This window comes from Diceros bicornis (genome assembly GCF_020826845.1).
Source record: "Diceros bicornis minor isolate mBicDic1 chromosome 32 unlocalized genomic scaffold, mDicBic1.mat.cur SUPER_32_unloc_2, whole genome shotgun sequence".
NCBI lineage: Eukaryota > Metazoa > Chordata > Mammalia > Perissodactyla > Rhinocerotidae > Diceros > Diceros bicornis.
This window is the reverse complement of record NW_026690908.1, coordinates 381,335-402,610: the sequence shown is the minus strand read 5'-3', so window position 1 is coordinate 402,610 and position 21,276 is coordinate 381,335. Positions and strand designations below refer to the sequence as shown.

General features: G+C 40.5%; 1 protein-coding gene and 1 long non-coding RNA gene across 9 annotated transcripts in view; both read right to left on the bottom strand.

Moving 5' to 3' along the window:
- Positions 1 to 10,042, bottom strand: part of LOC131402220 (uncharacterized) — a 36,407-nt gene extending 26,365 nt beyond the window's left edge. The window contains exon 1 of the long non-coding RNA XR_009218425.1: positions 9,873 to 10,042. This is a non-coding gene — a long non-coding RNA (uncharacterized LOC131402220). The remainder of the gene's footprint in view (positions 1 to 9,872) is intronic.
- The window catches only part of LOC131402214 (ral-GDS-related protein-like), a 353,959-nt gene that overhangs the window by 260,585 nt on the left and 72,098 nt on the right, over positions 1 to 21,276 (bottom strand). The window lies entirely within an intron of this gene.

Genomic DNA, 21,276 nt, shown 5'->3' with positions numbered 1-21,276 from the left:
TAGTCCTGTTTGCTTCCACATCCCTTTGGTGTTTTCAATCTTACAGTATTTATTAAATCAACGTTTAATTGTTGCTCTGCCTTTACCACAACTGACTGGAAGCAGAAGTTACTGGACTTGGCTGAAATGAAATTTCAGTTCATTTTTCCTCCTCTTTCTGCTCAGACTCTCTTCTCTCACTGTTGAAATAGCAAATGCCTTAGGGGAGAAGCCACGTGGAGCTGGTGCTCACAATCTTCTGCTTCCCTCATCTCCGAGATTGTAGACCCCCAAGTCCTGTCTGCACGGGATGTTCTAAGACCCCTCAAACAGCTGTTCTGTGTGCATTGTACAGCTTTTCTAGCTGCCCCAGGAAAGCTACTCAATAAAAGTGGAAGCTGCATTAATTTTACCCTGAAATGTTTTAAACCAATGAGCATTTGTCATTTTTCAATGAGTATTTCTATAATTTTATAAGAACATTTAAATAGGAATTTTAACAGCAATAATGGCTGTTCTTTGGCCAGAATTCCATGTCATTGTTTGAAATTATATCTAAGCTTTGATGGACTCTCCTCAGTGCCTTTTAAAATATCACTGTTCCTTACATTTAAATATCTTGTGATGGGTTTGTATCAGTCACCTCTTTTGTACCATTTCAGATCCTCTTGGGTCTTCCTATCCTTGAGTCGTATGTCATTTAGCAACCAGCTTTGCAGGTATCATATTTGTTTTATGCAAGTGCCTCCTGACTGCTCCTCACATTTTGTCCCTGTGCCCTCTGCCTCTCCCTCTTGCCCCGGGGTGTCCATGTTGATACTGAGGTGTGAAAAACTTCCTGATCAAGCCCACACATGCACGGCCGTGCTCCTTGTTGTATGGATGTGTGTGTGTTCAGCAATTCTGTATGGTCACAGGGTGCACGGCTATTATGGAATCTATGTGAAGGTGTGTTTTGTTGATGTCTGTGTGTGTTTAGAGAGTTCAAGTCACCGTGGGCTCTGAGACAGTGAGTGGTCTGTAAGTGTGTGAGTTTGTGTGTATGTTCTGAGTATCAGTGTGCATTATCAAATGTAGTTTACAGACTGAATGCTGATGGTCATTTACAAATAGTGTGTATGTGGGTGTGGGTGTGTTGTCAGCATTTCCATGTGTTCAGAGGATGTCTGTCATTGTGGGAATGTGTGGAATAAGTATGTTGTTACAGATCAGCATGGGCACCAACACTGTTTGCCTGTTACTAGTTCAACACTCAACACCCCTGAAGAAACACTGAGTCCAGACATTCACAGGCCCCATCAGGCCCACAGAGATCCTACTCAGCTGTTTTGTTCCCATCACAGAAATATGAACAGGTAGCCAAGGACCACTTGATATTTGAGAAAATCCTCTAGCATGAAAAATGGAGCAAGAAACACATACACTGAAGTGAAGGACTAAAGGAGTAGCAAGGAAATCCAGAGATCATAGTGAAACTTCAATTGCATATCTAGTAACATCGTCAAAACAATTAGACATGGGCCGGTCCCATGGCCTAGTGGTTAAGTTCAGAGAACTCTACTTCAGCAGCCCAGGCTCCATTCCTGGGCATGGACCTACACCACTCATCAGTGGCCAGGCTGTGGTGGCAACCCACATACAAAATAGAGGAAGAGTGGCACAGATGTTAGCTCAAGGTGAATCCTCATCATCAAAGGAAAAAAAAAAAGAAGATAAAACATCCATTAAGTGTATCTATATATATGTATTGATGTTACTGCACAATATTGGGGTTCTCTTGCCCAATGCACATTAAAAAAGCCAGTTATTTTGGCATCAGCTTTTGGGAAAAGAATTGTAGCTTTATTTTTGTGAGATTTATCTGCAAGGAGACAGGGGCCATGTGTCTGTCTCAGATCTGTCTCCCCGATCCAGGGCTTGGGGCACAATTTATGGGATGAAGGGCAGGGCAGTCTGACATTTGGAAGTAGATGATTGAAAGTAAGCAGAAGTGAGGTAATTGATGATCTTCACAAGCAAAGTCAAGCTTTGTGGCTCTTCATCGGATGTGTGTTCAGAAATTGGCAGTGTTACGATGATCTGAGGATGGAGCTTTTAGCTGATTGATGTCAAAAATATCATTTATCGAGCATTTGCGCAGGTGTAGTTGATGGGTTGGTGGTGTCAACTGGCCTGAACTGGACTAGGGGTCTCAGTTCCTGAAAGAAAACTCTTAACTACTCTGTTGATAAGATGGGGTCAGTTGAAGTGGTCCTGGAGGGCCCATGGTTATGTTGAATATATATGCATATGCCTGAGATTATCTATATGTGTGTTAAATGTAGAATATATGCAAAACCAGGCTCTAGTGAAAGTGGTCAGGACAGATTTTAATCAGTAATATACCACTGCAATAGGGAAGAGGGAACAAGGTGAACTGAACTCAATTTGATTTGTACAGAGGTGACTGGGCATTTGAAAGGGAGAATGAGGGAGCAGGCAGAGGGGTGAGCAGGGGCTCAGTAGAGTCAGGGAGGGAAAAGTTACAGAGTGTTGGTCAGTGTAGTGTAATCTGGCCAGTTGTGTCTGCTGGTTGGAAATGATCAAAGTTTCACTTTTCTCCTCTCACAGAGTCTGGGAGACAGACACCCTATCCTCATCTCAATGAATGGCTCTCAGGACCTTGAGAAATGCATTCCTTGGTTATTAGAGACACTTATATATATAAGTGTCTCTAAATATATATTTATATATATGTATATAATATATATATATATATAAAACTCAAAAGGACAGAGGAAATATTCACAGTTGTAAGCACTTTTGGGTAAATGCTCTATAAAAGGGATGTCAGAGGCAAATGATTGAGTGTTGGCCAGAACAAACAGTCAGTTCTTTTGGCTGCTTTGAGCTTTCTCAGGCCAACACTCTTTAAGGGGGCAGGGGTCATCCTAGGGATGTGGATTTGAGCTGTTAGAAACTGTGTCAGTGTTTAAGTCTTATAATGCGTGTGGAGGTGTGAAACCATTTGTGCTGAGAGGCTGTAGTTATTATAGGATAAGATTGAGGCCTAGTCAAGAAGAGGGCTCAATGGAGCCTGGCTTGAGTTTGGTCAAGTACAGGATCATATATAGAAATAAGATATGTACATTTTTTGGATAATATAAATCATTATATTGAATAATATAATATATTGAATTAAATAATATATATAATGAATATATATTGAATGTGTATAAATAACATAAGTATGTGTACATATATTTGAATTAAATAATATAAATATATAGAAGAGAGTGACATCAACATCATGGCAGAGTGAGCTTCCCCTATTGAACTCTCCTCCTCTAAGACACAACAAAAAGGACATTCATAGTCCAACAGAAGCTATTCACAAATAATATAAATATATATATGATTTAAAGGAATATTCAGACATAATAGAAATTTCCAGGGCCAGCTCCGGGGCTTAGCAGTTAGGTGCGCGCACTCCACTGCTGATGGCCCGGGTTCGGATCTCAGGTGCGCACCAATGCACTGCTTCTCCGGCCATGCTGAGGCGGCGTCCCACATACAGCAACTAAAAGGATGTGCAACTATGACATACAACTATCTGCTGGGGCTTTGGGGGAAAAAAAAAAAGGAGGAGGATTGGCAATAGGTGTTAGCTCAGAGCCAGTCTTCCTCAGCAAAAAGAGGAGGATTAGCATGGATGTTAGCTCAGGGCTAATCTTCCTCACAAAAAAAAAAAAAAAGAAATTTCCAGAATTAATAAAAGACTTCTATTCTAGATTCAGGCAGGTGAACACATCTCAAGCATAATTAAAAAAAATAAATCTAGAGTTAGATCCATCCAGGGAAACCAAAGAACACCAAATACAAAAGAAGATATTCAAAGCCCCACAGAGGGACAGAACACTTACAGAGACTTACATTTAGACCTATGATACATTTCTTAACAATGGAAGGCAAGAGAGAGTTGGATTAAATCTTAAAGATACAGAGAGAAAATGACTTTCATTGTATACCCAATCAAATCATATCTCAAGAACTGGGGTGAATTACAGATATTTTTATGCAAACATTTACTAAGAGTATTACCACCAACAAATGCTCATTAAGGAACTTCTAAAGAATGTACTTTAAGGGGGCCAGCTACCCAGTGTAGAGGTTTAAGTTCAGCACGCTCTGCTTCCAAGGCGTGGGTTCATGGGTTCAGATCCTAGGAGTGGACCTACACCACACATCAGCCATGATATGGTGGTGACCCACATACAAAATAGAGGAAGACTGGCACAGAGGTTAGCCCAGAGCTAATATTACTCAAGGAAAAAAATTAAAAAGTAAAATGAATGTACTTTAACAAAAAATTGATAGAAGAAATGCTAAGATGTAAAAATGGATTGTGAGGATAAAAAAGGGTAAACATCTGAATAAATCATTGAAAGCATCACTTTACCAAACAATAATAATATTGACAATGTATAACTGATGGAGTTAAAAACTAATGACAAGGGAACTTCTGTTTTAGAGTAGACGAGGACAGGAAAGCACTCTTGCTGCAAAACCGGACAAAGCCAGATAAATTATAGATATATTTTTAGAGCATCAGAGAACTTCAGAACCAACCAACTAAAATTCCAGAAAGAAGAAAAAGTCTTTTATGTGAGCAAGAATTTTTACCTTTCTTTCCCCCAGAAGCATTTTCTGATTCTGGGTGCCTGTTGAGGATCTGGCTTGCTCAGTCTGAGCCTCGGCTAGAGAAAAGAGAAACTAGGCAAACTTGTAGTGATTCTGCAGGATTGGTGTGGCAGAGGAAACCTGAGTGCTTTCACACACACAACTGCTCTTCCTCACAGCACCTGTGCTAAGTTTTGGTTCCACACAGGAATCCGGGGAACTAGGCCAAAGCTTCCATAAAGCAAAGTGAAACCTCCAGAAGTGGTGGAAGTGGCCTAAGTCCAACATACTGCTAGTCTGACCTTCAGGGAATTTGCCATATTGTGAAGCGATGTAAGGTAGGAGGATGGAGAGCTGCGCTGAAATGTCTGGAGGGCATAGCTGAATTTTCTGTGGGCTCCCAAACCTGAGGAGACAGAGATCTACGAGACTTAGAACCAGACGCCTGTGCGGGGGAGGGGAGCAGAGCAAACAGGAACAGGGGGAAAGCGGAAGGGCTGGGTTTACTAAAAGTGAGACCCAGCCCCAAGTCTGATCAACGTCTGATTGGACTCAGGTGCTCCAACCTCACTGTTTCCCAATGAAGGAAGACAAGGTCACGTGGAGCCTCTCGAGTTACATTACACAGACCTTCCAAAGACACTGGTGAGAGGATGGAGAAGGCACGCCACAGACTGGGAGAAGACCTTTGCAAATCACATATCTGACAGGACTATAAAGAACTGTCAAAACTCAGCAATAAAAAAATCCAAGTTTAAAATGGGCACAGAATTGGACACTTCACCAAAGAAGATAAACAGATGGCAAATAAGCTCATGAAAAGATGCTCAACGTCATTAATCATGAGAAAAATGCACATGAAAACCACATTGAGATACTGCTATGTACATATTAGAATGTCTAAAATTAAAGATGTTGACCATACCAAGTGTTAATGAGGATGGAAAGTCACTGGAACGCTCCTACATTGCTGGTAGGAACACAAAGTGGTTCAGCCTCTTTGGAAAACAGCTTTCAAGTGGAGTTTGTTATGCTGCTGTAACAAATTAGCACAAATTTCATGGCTTAAAACAGCTCAGATTTGTTTTACAGTTCTGTAGGTTAACAGTCTGACACGGGTCTCCTTGGGCTAAAATCAAGGTGTTGGCAGAGCTAGGTTCTTTTGGGGGGACTCTAAAGGTTAATCCATTTCCTAGCCTTTTCAAGCTTCTAGAGACAACCACATTCCTTAGCCTATGGCCCCCCTCCTCCACCCTCAAGAGCAAGAACTCGGCATCTCTCTGGCCCTGCTTCCCTTGTTGCATCTTTTTTCTACTCGCCTGCTGTTCTTTCCCTTTTAAGGGCCTTTGTGATGCACTGGGCCCACCTGGATAATCCATGATAATCTCCATATTTTAAAGTCAGTTGATTAGCAACCTTAATTCCATCTGCAAACTTAATTAACTAACCTTTGCCAAGTAAACTAATGTATTCCCAGGTTCCAGGGATTAGGACATCTTTCTGGGCCATGACTTTGCTACCACAAACAGTTTTTAAAATAAAGTTAAACATAAACACACCATGTGACCCAGCAATTCCACTTCTAGGTGCTTACCTAAGAGAAGAAGACTAATGTTCACACAAAAACTTGTTTGCAAAGATTTATAGCAGCTTTATTCATAGTCAAAAAAGACAAAACTGAAAATAACTCAAATGTCCGTCAACTGGTGGATGGATAAACTGTGGTACATTCATACAATAGATACTACATTCAGCAATAAAACAGAAGGAACTGCTGATACAGGCAACAACATGGATGAACACTAAACTGAATGTATTTTGCTACATGAAAGAATCCAGACTCAAAAGGCCAAATACTGTAGGATTCCATTTATATGATATTCTAGAAAAGATAAACCATAGGGAAAGACAACAAATCATTAGTTGCCAGGGGTTAAGGGTGGGGCAAGAGTTGACTACAAAAGAGCAGCTGAAGGGAGTTCTGGGTGCTGGAACTGTTCTGTATATTGAAGGTGGTAGTGGCACAGCTCTATGCATTTGTCAAAACAGTTGTACAAAGAGGGAAACAAATACATCATTTCTCAGTCATCAGATTGGCAAAACTTTAAAAATCTGACAATCCCGATCTGACAATTCCCAGGGAAAGGATGACTCAGACACTGTTGGCAAGAATGGAAATTGTTAAAACTTCAGAGGATGATTTGGCTGCAGCTCGTCAAGTTGCAGATGCACATCAGCCTCTGGACCAGCAATCCACTCACAGGCAGGCGTCCATTCTAGGGAATCCACGTGTGCTCGAGGAGACACACACAAGTATAGTTATTAAACATGGTATGGGAATGAATTAATTGTGGTTAGTAGTTATTTAAAAAAGAAAGCAAAAAATGCATATGGGAAAGAATCAACCCTGCTGGCTACATATATGATCTGGGAAGGTAACTCACTGGTTTGTCTACTTAATAGTACATAGCACAGACAGCACTGTACTAGGAATCTGGAGACAAGCATCTGAGCATATAGTTCCAACTCTGCCACTAAGTAGCAGTCAGACTATGGATGACTTAACTTGAGAAACCTCACTTTTCATTTACTGGAAAATGAAGAGGTTAGGCTCTACAACCACTAAAATTATTTCCAACTCCACAAATCTATGCTTCAATAAGTCAACAATCAAAAATTATATTCCAAAGTACCTATGTTCAGAAACTGTTTTTCCCAGACACCCTGAAATTAGAAACTATCAGGGAAATAGGATATCTTAAAATATTGATACATAAGGCTGGCCCCGTGGCTTAGTGGTTAAGTGCGCGCACTCTGCTGCTGGCGGCCTGGGTTCGGATCCCAGGCACGCACTGACGCACCGCTTCTCTGGCCATACTGAGGCCGTGTCCCACATACAGCAAATAGAAGGATGTGCAGCTATGACATACAACTATCTACTGGGGCTTTGGGGGAAAAAATAAATAAATAAAATTATTTAAAAAAATATTGATACATAAAATGGCCCAAATTTCTTGGTACGTCTATGACAAGCTGTTTAATCAAGATGGTAACTCAGAAAGAGCGTATAAACAGCAAAACCTACCATATTGACTTGGGTCACCCTCAGGAAAAACGTATGTCCTCTCCCACTTTAACATTCCAAAACAAATTCACCATACTAGTGAGTCCGTCTTGTCAAGTTCAGGTCTGTCTAGCCAGAAGTCATTCATGTATATAGTAAGATTTACTTCATTTTTTAACAAAGATAAAAAGATAAATGGCTTTTTGTATTTTTGCCTGTTTCATCTATAAAGATCTTACATTACAATTTAATAGCTTCAGCCTGCTACAGTAATTTAAAGAGCATTTTGAAACTTGTAATATGCCATGTCCAACAGAATCCAGTAAAAAAATCAGTAGTTCACAATCCAACAATGCTTATTTAGATTCATTACCAACAATCCTTACACTTCAAAGACACCAATAACCAACATGTCATTTGTTCCTCCTGCAGAATTTCATAGGTTGTTAAATTCTGGTATCATCCAAAAGTATAATTAGGATGCTATCAATAAAATGTATTTTTTTATCAGAAATATTAAAACTAATGATTAAACTATTAAACTAAATGATTAACTAAATATTAAAACTAATGGCAACTAACGATCTGTTGTCTTTCCCTATGGTTTATCTTTTCTAGAATATCATATAAATGAAATCCTACCGTATTTGGCCTTTTAACCTTTCACCCTCTCAGTTGTGGGAGGTTAAGATTTGGCCACCCTGAAATCCATCTCTTTACCTTGGTTGTTTTCTCTAGGGACATTTGACCTCCCCCACTAACTAAACAATTTGACATAGTAACTCCTTCTTGGAACAGATCTATCATGATGGCTGTAAAGATAATGTAGGATAAATGTTACAATAGGAAAGGCACCAACAAGCCCATCTTATCCGAAGTTCTGTCTCTCTGGCCACCTTCTCTGGATGGCCCTGCGAGAAGTTGCCAGACAATCATTTACATTTATAAGGAAAATCTCCATTTGTAAAGGTATCTCCCTCTTTGTTTTGGGAAGAGGGGGGAATGGCCTCATTTCTAGAGGCTTATCAATGTGAAACGTGAGGCCTTAAATCTGCATAATAACCTTACTCTTGTTTACTGTGCTTTAGTGGTAATCTCCTGTAACTGACTCCCCCCATCCCCAACACCCTCCTTTGTCTTTGGCTGAACATGGTACTTAAGACAAGAATTTCTGCTATTGTGTTGAGAAAAGCAGTGTCCCTGCTTTCTCCCATGTATACATGTTATTAAACTTGGTATTATTTTCTCCTGCTAACCTGTCTTGTTAATTATTTGGCCAGCCATAAGAACCTTAAAGAAAAGGGCAGAGGGAGATTCCACCTCTTCCCCCGACACAATCAAATCAAAATTTGAAAATTCTTGCTCTACGAGCTTTCCAAATCTAAATTCTTACGATTCTAAATGAGTATGGAGACAAAACACACACTACATACTACTTCTAAAAACCTCCTCCTTATCCGATTTTAATTTTAGCACCAACTGCCAAGAAAAACCTTTCCACTGAAACCAAAATTCCGTACACATTATGTCAATCATCAACTGATCAGTCATCAGTCTATGTTAACAGAAGGTGAGTTATTATTAGGAAGCTACATAATTTGCACCAAAGACTGTTTAAAGCTCCTTTCATTAAATGCAGTTTACAACAATTCACAGGCTTCAAAGTTCCCCTTGCAAATATAGAGTCAATTATCAGAAACCATTAATGGGATTAGGCTTTTCTATAAAAGTGGTCCCAAGGAAGTAGGAACGCTTATTTGTTTCAAGAACGCAATGAGGAGCCCAATAGCCTGCGCGGAGTCAGGCAGAGGAGCGCTGACCACAGTCCATCTTCTGAAGGAAAGTGTTCACCCGGGGATGTCGAGACCTGGCCTAGACGGGCCCCGGGGGCACTAACTCAAGGGCTCGAGCAGAGGGCAGGCGACTCCTTGCCGCCCCCTGCACCTCCGCTGGGTGGGCAGGAGGCCCCGCCGGGGTGGGGCACCGCCAAAGCAGAGGGACCCGCCAGCCAGGCGGCGCTCCTCTGCTCCTCAAAGGGACAGAGTTGGGCTCCCCCGCCTGGGGCAGCCCGCCAGCAGCCCCGTCCCCCGGCCCCATCCGCCGAACCCCCACCGCGCTCCCGCCATCTGCGGCGGAGATCTCCACGCCAAGCCCGCCGCCCACCGCCTACCTCAGCGCCGCCTCCTGCCCAGCGCTCCTCCACACTGCAGAAAGGAGAGCTCCCCTGTGCTGAAAATCATGGAGGAAGGATCCAGAAACCGCCAATCCCCCTACACAAACCTCCGAGACAGCCACCTGCGCACCTGGGGCCCCGCCTCCAGTGCACACGCCCCGGGGCTCTCCAGCTCCCCAGCCCCTCTGCCGCTCTGAGAGCCAGTCCTGCGCATGCGCGGGCCTCCAAGAACAATGGGAGCCGCTGGGGGTCACCGGGAGGGGGGTGGGGGTGCGGGGTCCAAGGTGTCCCTGAGAGGGAGAGCGGAAGCGGGCTGGCTCTCTGCAGTCCTTGACTCTGCTCTACCTGGATGACCATCAGTTCCTGGAGAAGATCTGCCTTCCCTTGAGGCCGCTCCTCCTGTCCTGAGAAGCACGTTACATGATCTAACATTTGTTTAAAAAAGAACAATGACATCCTTAACACCTGATGTGTCGTGTCCCCAGAAGAATTATCTGCTTCCCCAGAAGACTAGACAGTGAGCAGCTGGGACTGAGTTCTGACCTAGGAAGGAAGGACGTTGAGGGCACAGCTGTCTCCCCTCTGCCGGCTCCTTCCTCTGAGTTGTGGCCGTGATGGGGCCACAGCGTTGGGGACTCGTGCAGGTGACAACACTCACGTTTGCCCACCATATTACATTTCTTATGGTTGAGTGGTTAAAATGGGAGGCTAGCTGTCAGTTTTTCTGACGATTTCACTTGCAGAAATGTCTTTGGACAATGAAGTTTGTTTTCTTAAGTTCTGATTTTTATAATCAATAACAATAGTTAAAATACTTATTTTCTTAATCTCATTGGCAAGCAAAAACAAACAAGTCACTTGGTTTTCACCAAATTGGCCACATTTTCATTAAAACTTTGGAAGTATTGCTGTTTGAGGTAAAGAAAGCATTTGGGAAGAACAATTACCCTTAGATAATATCTTCCCAGATAAATGGACAAACACACAGTTATGAGCCGTTCTGAGGGGCCTGGGAAATCCAGTTTGAGTTCTACAATGGATCATCTGAAGTAAGGTTAAATTAGTAATTTTCTAAGAAGTTTGCTAGTAAATATTCACGTCGCCTTCATCAAATAGGTCTGGTGATTTAAATGAAGGTTGAGCTTAATGATAAAAGTTTTCAAGAGACTGAGAAATATTAAGTAAATGTACTTAAAACAAAAAGGTGCAAATCAAAGTAAAGCCTGCCATTATCCTCTTTAAAACAGAGTCACAGTAGCACTATTGTCAAGGTATGAGAAGGAATAGAAATGCTTTATAAAGTCAATTCTTCACTTCTAAAGGACCTAACGTGACATTCTAGAAATGTCCATAGTCTTTCACTCATCTAGATTAAAATTGCTCAATTTATATTTTAAAGACTAATGTATCTGAGGGCAAAATATTCAAGGTCAGTGTTTAATTGTTTTTCATTGTTGCAAAGTACATGGGTATAAAGTGTGGCTGAAATCCATGGTCTTGGAGAAGAAAAATATATAGAACTTATTTATCACTCTCACAGCATGTCCTGACTTAATCCTACAAATATCCCAAGAATAAAGCCTCAGTGAATTCCATTCTGTTCTTAGATATGACATCTTTCATTTCTAATGAATATTCTCAAATTAGGCTCTAGCTAGTAATTATGTTCCTGATGCAAATAGGCAGTAAAAAAGAATCCATGCTTGATTAACTCGGGCTCAAGAGGACTACTTAGAACCAAAATTTGTTTTTTGCTTTGTTTTTCTTTATCGATTTCTTTCTTTCTCCTCAGTGGAGTCGGCAGATAAATGACACAGAAAGCTGAGAGACTGGAGGGCAGGGTCTTGAAGAATGTAAGATTTCCTAATCTTCCAGATCTTTTTTATCTTTAAAATTCTGTGATTTTTGCTGTTTATATAGGAGTTCATTTTTTTCATTATTTCTCATAGTGATCATAATAGTGAGACTAACAAAACTTAACACCTGTGGAACATTTTTTGTGGTAAAAATTTATGTCATTCTGACAACTGTTAATATTTTAAAAAGCCACTAAGAGATAACCTGATGCTCAGAGGATTATTAGGGTGGTGAGATTGTTCTGTACATAATGGTGGCTACATGTCACTATATGTGTGTCAAAACTCATGTAACTGTACAACACAAAGAGTGACCCTTAATCTAGGGAGTGTAGTTCATAATGTGAGAGATCAAGATTTGGCCACCTGAAATCTATCTCTTTACCTTGGTTGTTTTCTCTGAGGACATTTGACCTCCTCCACTAACTGCCTAAAGAATTTGACATAGTAACTCCTTCCTGGAACAGATCTTCTGTCTGATGGCTGTAATATAATGTGCAATAGATGTTACAATAGAAAAGGCACCAACAAGCCCATCTTCTCAGAAGTTCTGTCTCTGGCCACATTCTTTGGATGGCCCTGCAAGGAGTTGCCAGACAGACATTTACATTTATACGGGAAATCTCCATTTGTAAAGGTATCTCCCTCTCTGTATTTGGGAAGAGGGGGGATGACCTCATTCCTAGAAACTTATCAATGTGAAAAATGAGGTCTTAAATCTGCATAATAACCTTACTCTTGTTTACTGTGCTTTAGTGATAATCTCCTGTAACTGACTCTCCCCACCCCCAACATCCTCCTTCATCATTAGCTGAACATGGTATTTAAGACGAGAATTTCTGCTATTGTGTTGAGAAACGCAATGTCCCTGCTTTCTCCCATGTATACATGTTATTAAACTTGATATTATTTTCTCCTGCTAACCTGTCTTGTTAATTATTTGGGCAGCCATAAGAATCTTAAGGAAAAGGGCAGAGGGAGATTCTCTCTCACTTCCCCAACAATAACAACGTTTCAATATTGTTCATTCATTATAACAAACGTATCACACTAATGCAAGGTGTTAATAACAGGGGAGATGGCGCTTGGGAGAGAGGGGAGAGGCAGTACGGTGGGTGTATGGAGCTCTATGTACTGTGGGAGATCAAGGTTTGGCCACCCTGAAATATATCTCTTTACCTTGATTGTTTTCTCTGAGGGACATTTGACCTCCCCCACTAACTGCCTAAAGAATTTATACATGATGGCTCCTTCCTGGAATAGATCTTCTATCATGATGGCTGTAAAGATAATGTAGGATAGAGGTTACAATAGGAAAGGCACCAAGCCTCTTTTATCAAAAACTCTGTGTCTCCTGACCACATTATCTATAGATGACCCTGAAAAGAATTGTTTTCCTGCCCTCTGAAGTCCCAAGCCACTACCCGCAGCCAACACGCTCCTCGCCTTTAGCTGCGATACTTAAGCAAGCAGCTTAGACAGAGTGACGAGTTGCTCATTTCTGAGTTTCTCCCATGTATACACGTTATTAAACTTGGTATTATTTTCTCCTGCTAACCTGTCTTGTTAATTATTTGGCCAGCCATAAGAACCTTAAGGGAAAGGGCAGAGGGAGACTCTCTCCCTCTCCCGACATACTATCTGTTCAATTCTCTGTGAATCTAAAGCAGTATTGTTAAGAATAAAGTGTTTAAAGATTTTTCGAAAGGCACCGAAAGGTGAGCTAACACTGTAGGGCATCTATTTTGTGCAGAAGGTCAAGGAAGAAGAAGTTGAAATGATTTAAAAAGTTCACCTTGTGACAGTTTGAATTGTGGTGTGTTTCTGAAGCCTTAGACAAGGGCAGGACATAGAATTTGAGACAGGAATGAAATAAAGGAGAAGGAAGACATCAGCGTGATCAGACCTGATCAATTAATATTTAGGACAAGTTACTATATTGGATGGATTTGTTTTTATTTTCTTTGCTTTTTAGAAACCTTACACCTTTCTATGAAAGCCACACGTGCACAGTGTCCACAGGTATGTTTCCTACCGAGCGGCAGCTGCTTCTCTCCCTCTGCATCTTCTATTCCTTCCCCCTCCTCTCACCACCTCTGACTGATGGTCGCTGTTTCTATCTCCCTTCCTTACTCTTCCTCTCTCCTATTTTTTTTTTTTTTTTTTTTTGCTTTATCTTTGTGTTTCTTTCTCCTCTAACACATCAGACTAACCATAACCTTCCTGGTCATTGTTTAGTTCTACTGAAGGAACTCAGTGGTTTCCATCAAGAAATGATAGATCAGTGTTCTGGGAAAATTTTCTCTATTTCAGCTACTTCTCCACCCTCAATCTAAAGCAGGAAAATTTCTTGAACGTTGAGCCAATTTTTTATATTTTTTTCTTTTTTGAATCCAAATTTCAGAGCTCCTGGTCATATTGGAAAAATTGCTGAAGAAGGCTACCTGGAGTTGAGCCGATACTTCTTCCTATGGCCATAAAAAAGAATCCTTATTTTGGCCATGGGGCCTCAGGAGAAGCCCTCGTGAGAGAGGAATCCACGCTAACCCTATGTTGTACCTGGGACTGGCTTCTCCTAAGACAGTGGTTCTCGAACTCCAGTGTGCATTAGAACCGTGTGGAGGTCCCCTACAACACAGAATGCTGAGCCCATCCCAGAGTTTGTGATCCAGCAGGATGGCGGACCCGAGAATTTACGTCTCTGATCATTTCCCAGGTGATGCTGCTGACCAGCCACACACTGAGAACCACCGGCTTAGAAACCCTAGGTTTCAAAGGAAGCTTTGCTTGAGCAGACAGCCAAAACTATCAAAATCTTAATCAAGATTCACCAACAACTTCAATGTGTTGGCATTTGGATCTAGAGGCTCCTGAATTTTCAGAGACTAAAGCAAAGATTACTCTGAGTTCAAGGTTTGTGACTCTCCTAAGTGTCGCCCAATTCCTTTGCTTGCTTCCGGCAACCCCTACCTGGCTAGGAAAGAATATTAAAAACAAAGCCAGCTTTGATTATTTAATCTTCAGTCAATTAAGACATTTTTGAGGAAGATTTTTTTGACAGAATAGCCCACTTTCTTTTATCTACACTATTGGAAATGAATTATTAGTGATAACAATGGTTATTTACTGAGGACCTAATATGTCTCAAGCCCTTTACAGACTTTTATTGCTCTGCTTCTCAGAACCCTACGGCATCCCAGGTGTGTTTACTGTTTCTCCACCACTCCTCTAATGAACCCCCCAGACCACACTTATATTTGACTTCACTATGCCTTCTCTCATTTAATTTAGCAATAGAGTAAAATTACAGAAGAAACTTGAAGGGGCCTTGAGCCCCAGCAGGAGAAGGTCTAAAGTCTATCCAGGACAAATGCCTTAATGTTTGTTTCTGAGAAGTTTCCAGGGACAAATGCTCCACTAACTCCAGAAATCAGTTCTGATATCTCTAATCAATGATATACATTAATTAATTGGTTTTTTATTGATTGGTTGATTGTCTGCTATATTACTTTGCCATATAATAAAATTTTTCTTTGTGTTATTTAAATAATTTTCACTTTATATCCACTTTTTAAATTTAGCCTTCTCTGGACTTCCTCATACATTGAAGATGGTAAATGTCACCTATTAGTATTTTCCTCTTCTGTTTAGATAACCTCAGTTTCTTTACTGTATTAAAAATATTTAATAAGGCCGGCCCCATGGCTTCGGATCCCGGGCACGCACCGACGCACAGCTTCTCCGGCCATGCTGAGGCCTCGTCCCACATACAGCAACTAGAAAGATGTGCAGCTGTGACATACAACTATCTACTGGAGATTTGGGGGAAAAAATAAATAAATAAAATTATAAAAAATATATATATATATTTATAAGTGTTGTGCTTTTTTTCTCCAGTTCTTCTCTAGGTTCAATTTATTGGGTAGTATAGTGGAAAGGTGACTTCAGAGGTCCTGTGTGGTAAAGAATCATCTTTGTACTGTATTCAATGTGAATAAAATCTATATTAGTTTTGTGTTCAGTCTAATCTGGAATCTGAACCTTTCCTTCCATCCTCCCTCTATTGTCTGGAATAGTTAATAATCCCAGACCTAGAGTTTTGCTTGTGGAAAGTGTTTGTTGTTCTTGTTGGTTAGTTGGTTTAACCATCTAACAATTCAATTTATTTAGTAGATATGTGAGTTTTCCTATTTTATGTTTTTTTGTGTGTGTTAGTTTCAGTATATGGATTTTTTATAAAGTGAATTTTGACCTTTGCTGTCTAATTCGTAGTGCTAAGTATTTCACAAAATGATGTATCTCGTTAAGATCTAAGCACTCTGTAGAGAATACTTCTTATTTGATTTCTGATACTGGTCATTTGTGTTTCATTTCTTTTTCTTTTCCTTAATCGGTTTTGCTAGTGGTTTATTAACATTATTAATATTTTAAAAATAACTTTTAGCCTGATTTATTTCTTTAGTATTTTTCTATTTCATTGATTCTTATCTTTATTATTGTTTCCTATCTGTATTTTTTCCAGTGTTATTCTCTTTTAATTCTTGGGACAGAAGCTGAGATTGTGGATTTCCTGTCTTTCTTCCATACTCATACATTCATTTAAGGCTACATACAGATGTAGCTGGTATCTCTTGTCTTCCCTAGTGTATTTCTAAATTCTGTGCTGCAAGCCATGTCTGCCCCATAGCGTCTCCAGCCCATGATCTGCAACCATGCCAGCCTTTGTGTGTCTCCATCCTTCTACCTGAAGCTCATACATTGTGTCGAGTGTCACCATCTCATATGACTGCAGTCCATGTCTGCCCTTTTGTTTTGTCAAGATTTTCTCTCCCCTCTGTCCATACCACCTCTCAAAAGTCTTCATTCCTTGTTCCTGTAGCCCTTGCCAACCCATATGAGTCTCCATCCCCTCTCTCTAAAACCCATGTCAGACAACTCATGTCGTTCTCTCAATTACCTGCAGCGCGTATATTTTCCTCGAGTGTCTCTATCTCCTGTGCCCACATTTTATACCAGACCTCACATGCCTCTCTCATTCCATGTGTCTGCATCCCTTTCCATCCCTGAGCATGCCTGTCCGCTGTGCTTCAGCCCATGCCAGCTGGTGTTTGTCTACATTCTCTGTGCCTCCAGCCTATCTAGACAACCAGTGTTTTCATTTACTGTTCCTCTAGCCCCTGTCTGAACTCGTGTGTTTCCTTACCCTGTGCCTGTAGCCCATGTGTGCCTCAAGTGTCTTCACTCAGTGTCCCACGCTTGGGTGTCATTCACTTGTTAAAGGACATATTGGTTCCTTCTAGGTTTTGGCCACTGTGAATAAAGCTGCTTTTTAGATGTTCTTAGGGGTCTGTGTGTGGATGTATATTTTCACAGTAGTTGGAGAAACACACTGGTGCACAATTGGTGCACCATATAGTGACACTATATTTAGCTTCACAAGAATTAGCAAGATGTCTTCTTAAGAGGTTGTACTGTGTGTATTCCCATCAGCAGTGAATGAGATTTCCTATTGTCCTACATCCTCACCAGTAATTAGTATTGTCAGTTTTTGGGTTTTAGCTATTCTACTAGAAGAGTAGAGTATCTCATTGGTGTTTTAATTTGCTTTTTCTTAATGCACAATGCATTTTATTTTCCAATAATTTCTTGTTGTTGAGCAATTTTTATTTGCTTATTTGCCATGTATATATATATTTTTGGTAACTTGTCTATTCATATTTTGGTCTATTTATTTTAATTTGGGGAGTTTGTTTTCTTGTTGCAGTATTTGATTGGTTCTTTGAATATTTTGCATACAGGTCTTTCTGCAGATATGTGTTTTACAAATGTATTATCCTAGTCAGGAGTTTGTATTTCCACTCTGTGAATGCCGTCTGTCCCAGATTGGATAGTTTAAACTCAACCAAGTCCACATGATCAATTATTTTCTTCATGGATGGTGCTTTTTGTGTTGTATATGAAAACTAATCATCAAACTATAAATCATGAAGATTTTCTCCTGTTTCCCAGTATGATTTTTACAGTTTTGCATTTTATTTTAAGTTGATGAGTAATTTTGAGTAAATTTATGTCTAAGGTGCAAAGTTTGTGTCTTTGTTCATTTATTTCCATAGGGTCATCCTTTTGTATCATCACCATGATTGATGATGACTAGAGACTAAAAGACTAAAGACCTAAAAGACTATTATTTTTTATGTTGGAGTGCATTTATTGTCTTGACCAAGATCAAGTTGTCTGTATTTGCAGAGGTCTTTGTGTGGACTTTCCATGATTTTTCATTTACCTCTCTGTCTATTCATTTTATTTTTTTATTTTTTATTTATTTTTTAATTTTTTTAAATTTATTTTTCCCCCAAAGCCCCAGTAGATAGTTGTATGTCACAGCTGCACATCCTTCCAGTTGCTGCACGTGGGATGCGGCCCCAGCATGGCCGGAAAAGCAGTGCGTCGGGGTCAGCCCGGGATCCGAACCCTGGCCACCTGCAGCAGAGCGCGCACACCCAACTGCCAAGCCATGGGACCGGCCCTATTTTTAAAATATCACGGTTGCAGATCCCGGGGGTGCACCGAAGCACGGATTCTCCGGCCATGCTGAGGCAGCATCCCACATACAGCAAATAGAAGGATGTGCAGCTATGACATTCAACTATCTACTGGTTCTTTGGGGGGAAAAAATAAATAAATAAAATTATAAAAAAAAAATCACGGTCTCTTGATTATTGTAGTATTGTAAAATATCGCAGTCTCTTGACTTTGTAATTAATCTTGAAATTGAGAAGTGTGAGTTCATCAATTTGTTCTTCATCAGGATTGTCTAGACCACTCAAGGTTTCAAATGAGTTCTTCAATATCTACAAAATAGCTTGGTGAGATTTTTATTGGAATTGCACTGGATCTTTAGATCAATTTAAGAAGAATTGACATCTTAATAATATTGTGACTTTTGATCATGAGCAAGGAATATATCTCAATTGATTTATTTTTTCCTTTATTGCTTTTAAGAGTGTCTCATATTTTTTTTCCACAGATATCTGTAAATATTTTATTGGATTTACACTTGAGGATTTCTTTGTGTATGTGTGTGTGTTGTTAACGGTATTGTTTCATATTCCAATTATTTGTTGGTATATAGAAAATCAACTGAATTTTGTATACTGAATTTGAAACTCTCTTCATGATATCTCTATAAATTCCCATCTGGGCACAGAACAGGGGCCTCCGTTTCTGTTTGAACATCCCAAATCATGGCATTGAATAATCTGAATACTGAATTTCAGCCATTCACCAGAACTGCCAAGGCACACAGCCACCACTAATACTGCAGTTACAAGTTTTTTCCAAGAGACTTGCCCTCGGATTCATTAAAGAACGCCTGTTTTCCACTCGGCCTGGCAGTGGCAGTTTGGCAAGAAGACTGCAGAGCCCTTACAGGCTTATTCCTAGAGCTGAGCCAAACTCTCCCTGTCTTCCATTGTTGAAACTGAGTCTGTGCAGAACCTCCCTCAGCTCTAGGAATTAAGGCTCTCTCACACATAACTTCCCAGACACACTGCAGTTACCAAACTTTTCTGAGAGTCATTCCCTCAGATTCACTAAAGAAAGCCAGTTCTCAACTCGGCCTGCCAGTGGCAGTTTGGCAAGAAACTGCAGAGCCCTTAGAGGCTTGTCTCTAGAGCTGAGTCAAACTATCTCTGTCTTCCATTTCTGGATCTGAAACTGTGCAGAACCTCCCTCAGCTCTAGGAATTAAGACTGTCTCACACATAAATTCCAAGACACACTGCAATTAAAAGCCTTTTCTGAGAGGCATTCCCTTGGATTCACTAAAGAAAACTGGTATTTGACTCGACCTGCCAGTGGCAGTTTGGTGAGAAACTGCAGAGCCAGATTGTATGTATAACTGAGATCAAATGGTATTTGTCTTTCTCTGTCTCAGTTATATCACTTAGCATAATGACCTCAAGGTCCATCCATGACATTGCAAATGGCAAGATTTTTTCATTTTTATGGCTGAATAATATTCCATTGTAAATATATACCCGATTTTCTTTACTTTTTTTTTGTGAGGAGGATGAGCCCTGAGCTAACATGTGCCAACCCTCCGTTTTTTCCTGAGGGAGACTGGCCCTGGACAAACATCCGTGCCCACCTTTCTCAACTTTATATGGGACTCCATCACTACATGGCCTGACAAGTGGTGAGGCAGTGTGCACCCGGGATCTGAACCCCGGGCTGCCACAGCAGAGCACACACACTTAACCACTATGCCACCAGGCCGGCCCATACCACGTTTTCTTTATCCACTCATCTATTGATGGACGTTTAGGTTGTTTCCATATCTTAGCTATTATAAATAATGCTGTAATAATCGCAGGGTTGCATATATCTTTTCAAGTTAGTGTTTTCATTTTCTTTGGATAAATATACTGAAGTGTATCTATTTTTAATTTTTTCAGGAACCTCCACTGTCTTTTCCATAGTGGCTGCACCAATTTAAATTCCCATGAACAGCACACAAGGGTTTCCTTTTCTTCATATCCTTGCCAACACTTATTATCTCTTGTCTCTTTGATGATCACCATCCTTACAAGTGTGAGGGGATGGATCTTTGTGGTTTTGGTTTGCATTTCCTTGATGATTAGTGACATTGATCTCCTTCTAATGTACATGTTGGCCATTTGGATGTCTTCTTGGGACAAATATCTACTTAGTCCTTTGCCCATTTTTCAATTGGATTGCTTTTTTGTTATTGGGTTGTATGAGTTCATTATAAATTTTGTTATGGGTTGTATAAATTTTTTATAAATTTTAGATATTTAACCCCTTATCTATACATGGTTTGTAAAACTTTTCTCCCAGCCTTTTGATTTTGTTGGTTGTTTGTTTTGCTAGGCAGAAGCTTTTAAGTTTGATGTAGTCCCATTTGTTGATTTTTTCTTTTGTTGTTTGCAGTTTTGGTGAGATATCCACAAAATCATTGCCAAGACCAATGTCGAGGAGCCTCTTCCCTATGTTTTCTTCTAGCAGTTTTACAGCTTCAGGTCTGAGAATGCACAAAAGGCCGGGAGGAGCAATGTCCCTTTTTTTCACAGCTGAACAGATTCAGTCTCTCATTTCTCTATCAAGAAGTTTTGTTCAGACCTTATAAACACAATTCTTTCCAATTTTAAGCCAAATTAAAAAGGTCAGCCTGGCCCCTTCACTCCAAAAGTGCCCCCTAGCCTCCCCTGGTCTAGGAAATTCCCCCTGGGTTTCTCGTTCCTAGGAATTCCCCCCTAGGTTCCTCTAACCTAGATTATGTACCAGTACACCCTTAAGACACCTAGCCTTAAGCCTTGAAAACAGCTCAAATAAATTCTGAACTGTTGACTTACAATAAGGAGGTCCAGGTTTCAGGAGAACTCACTGGGGTCACCTGAAGAATGCAGTGATCTGGAGGGCACAGTAGGCCCCTATTGGTACCCAATGCCAGTTCAGTGTAGATTCCAGGTGGTCTCTGGTGGGTTTCTCTGAAATCCTGCCATGACTACACCAACAAATGTCTAC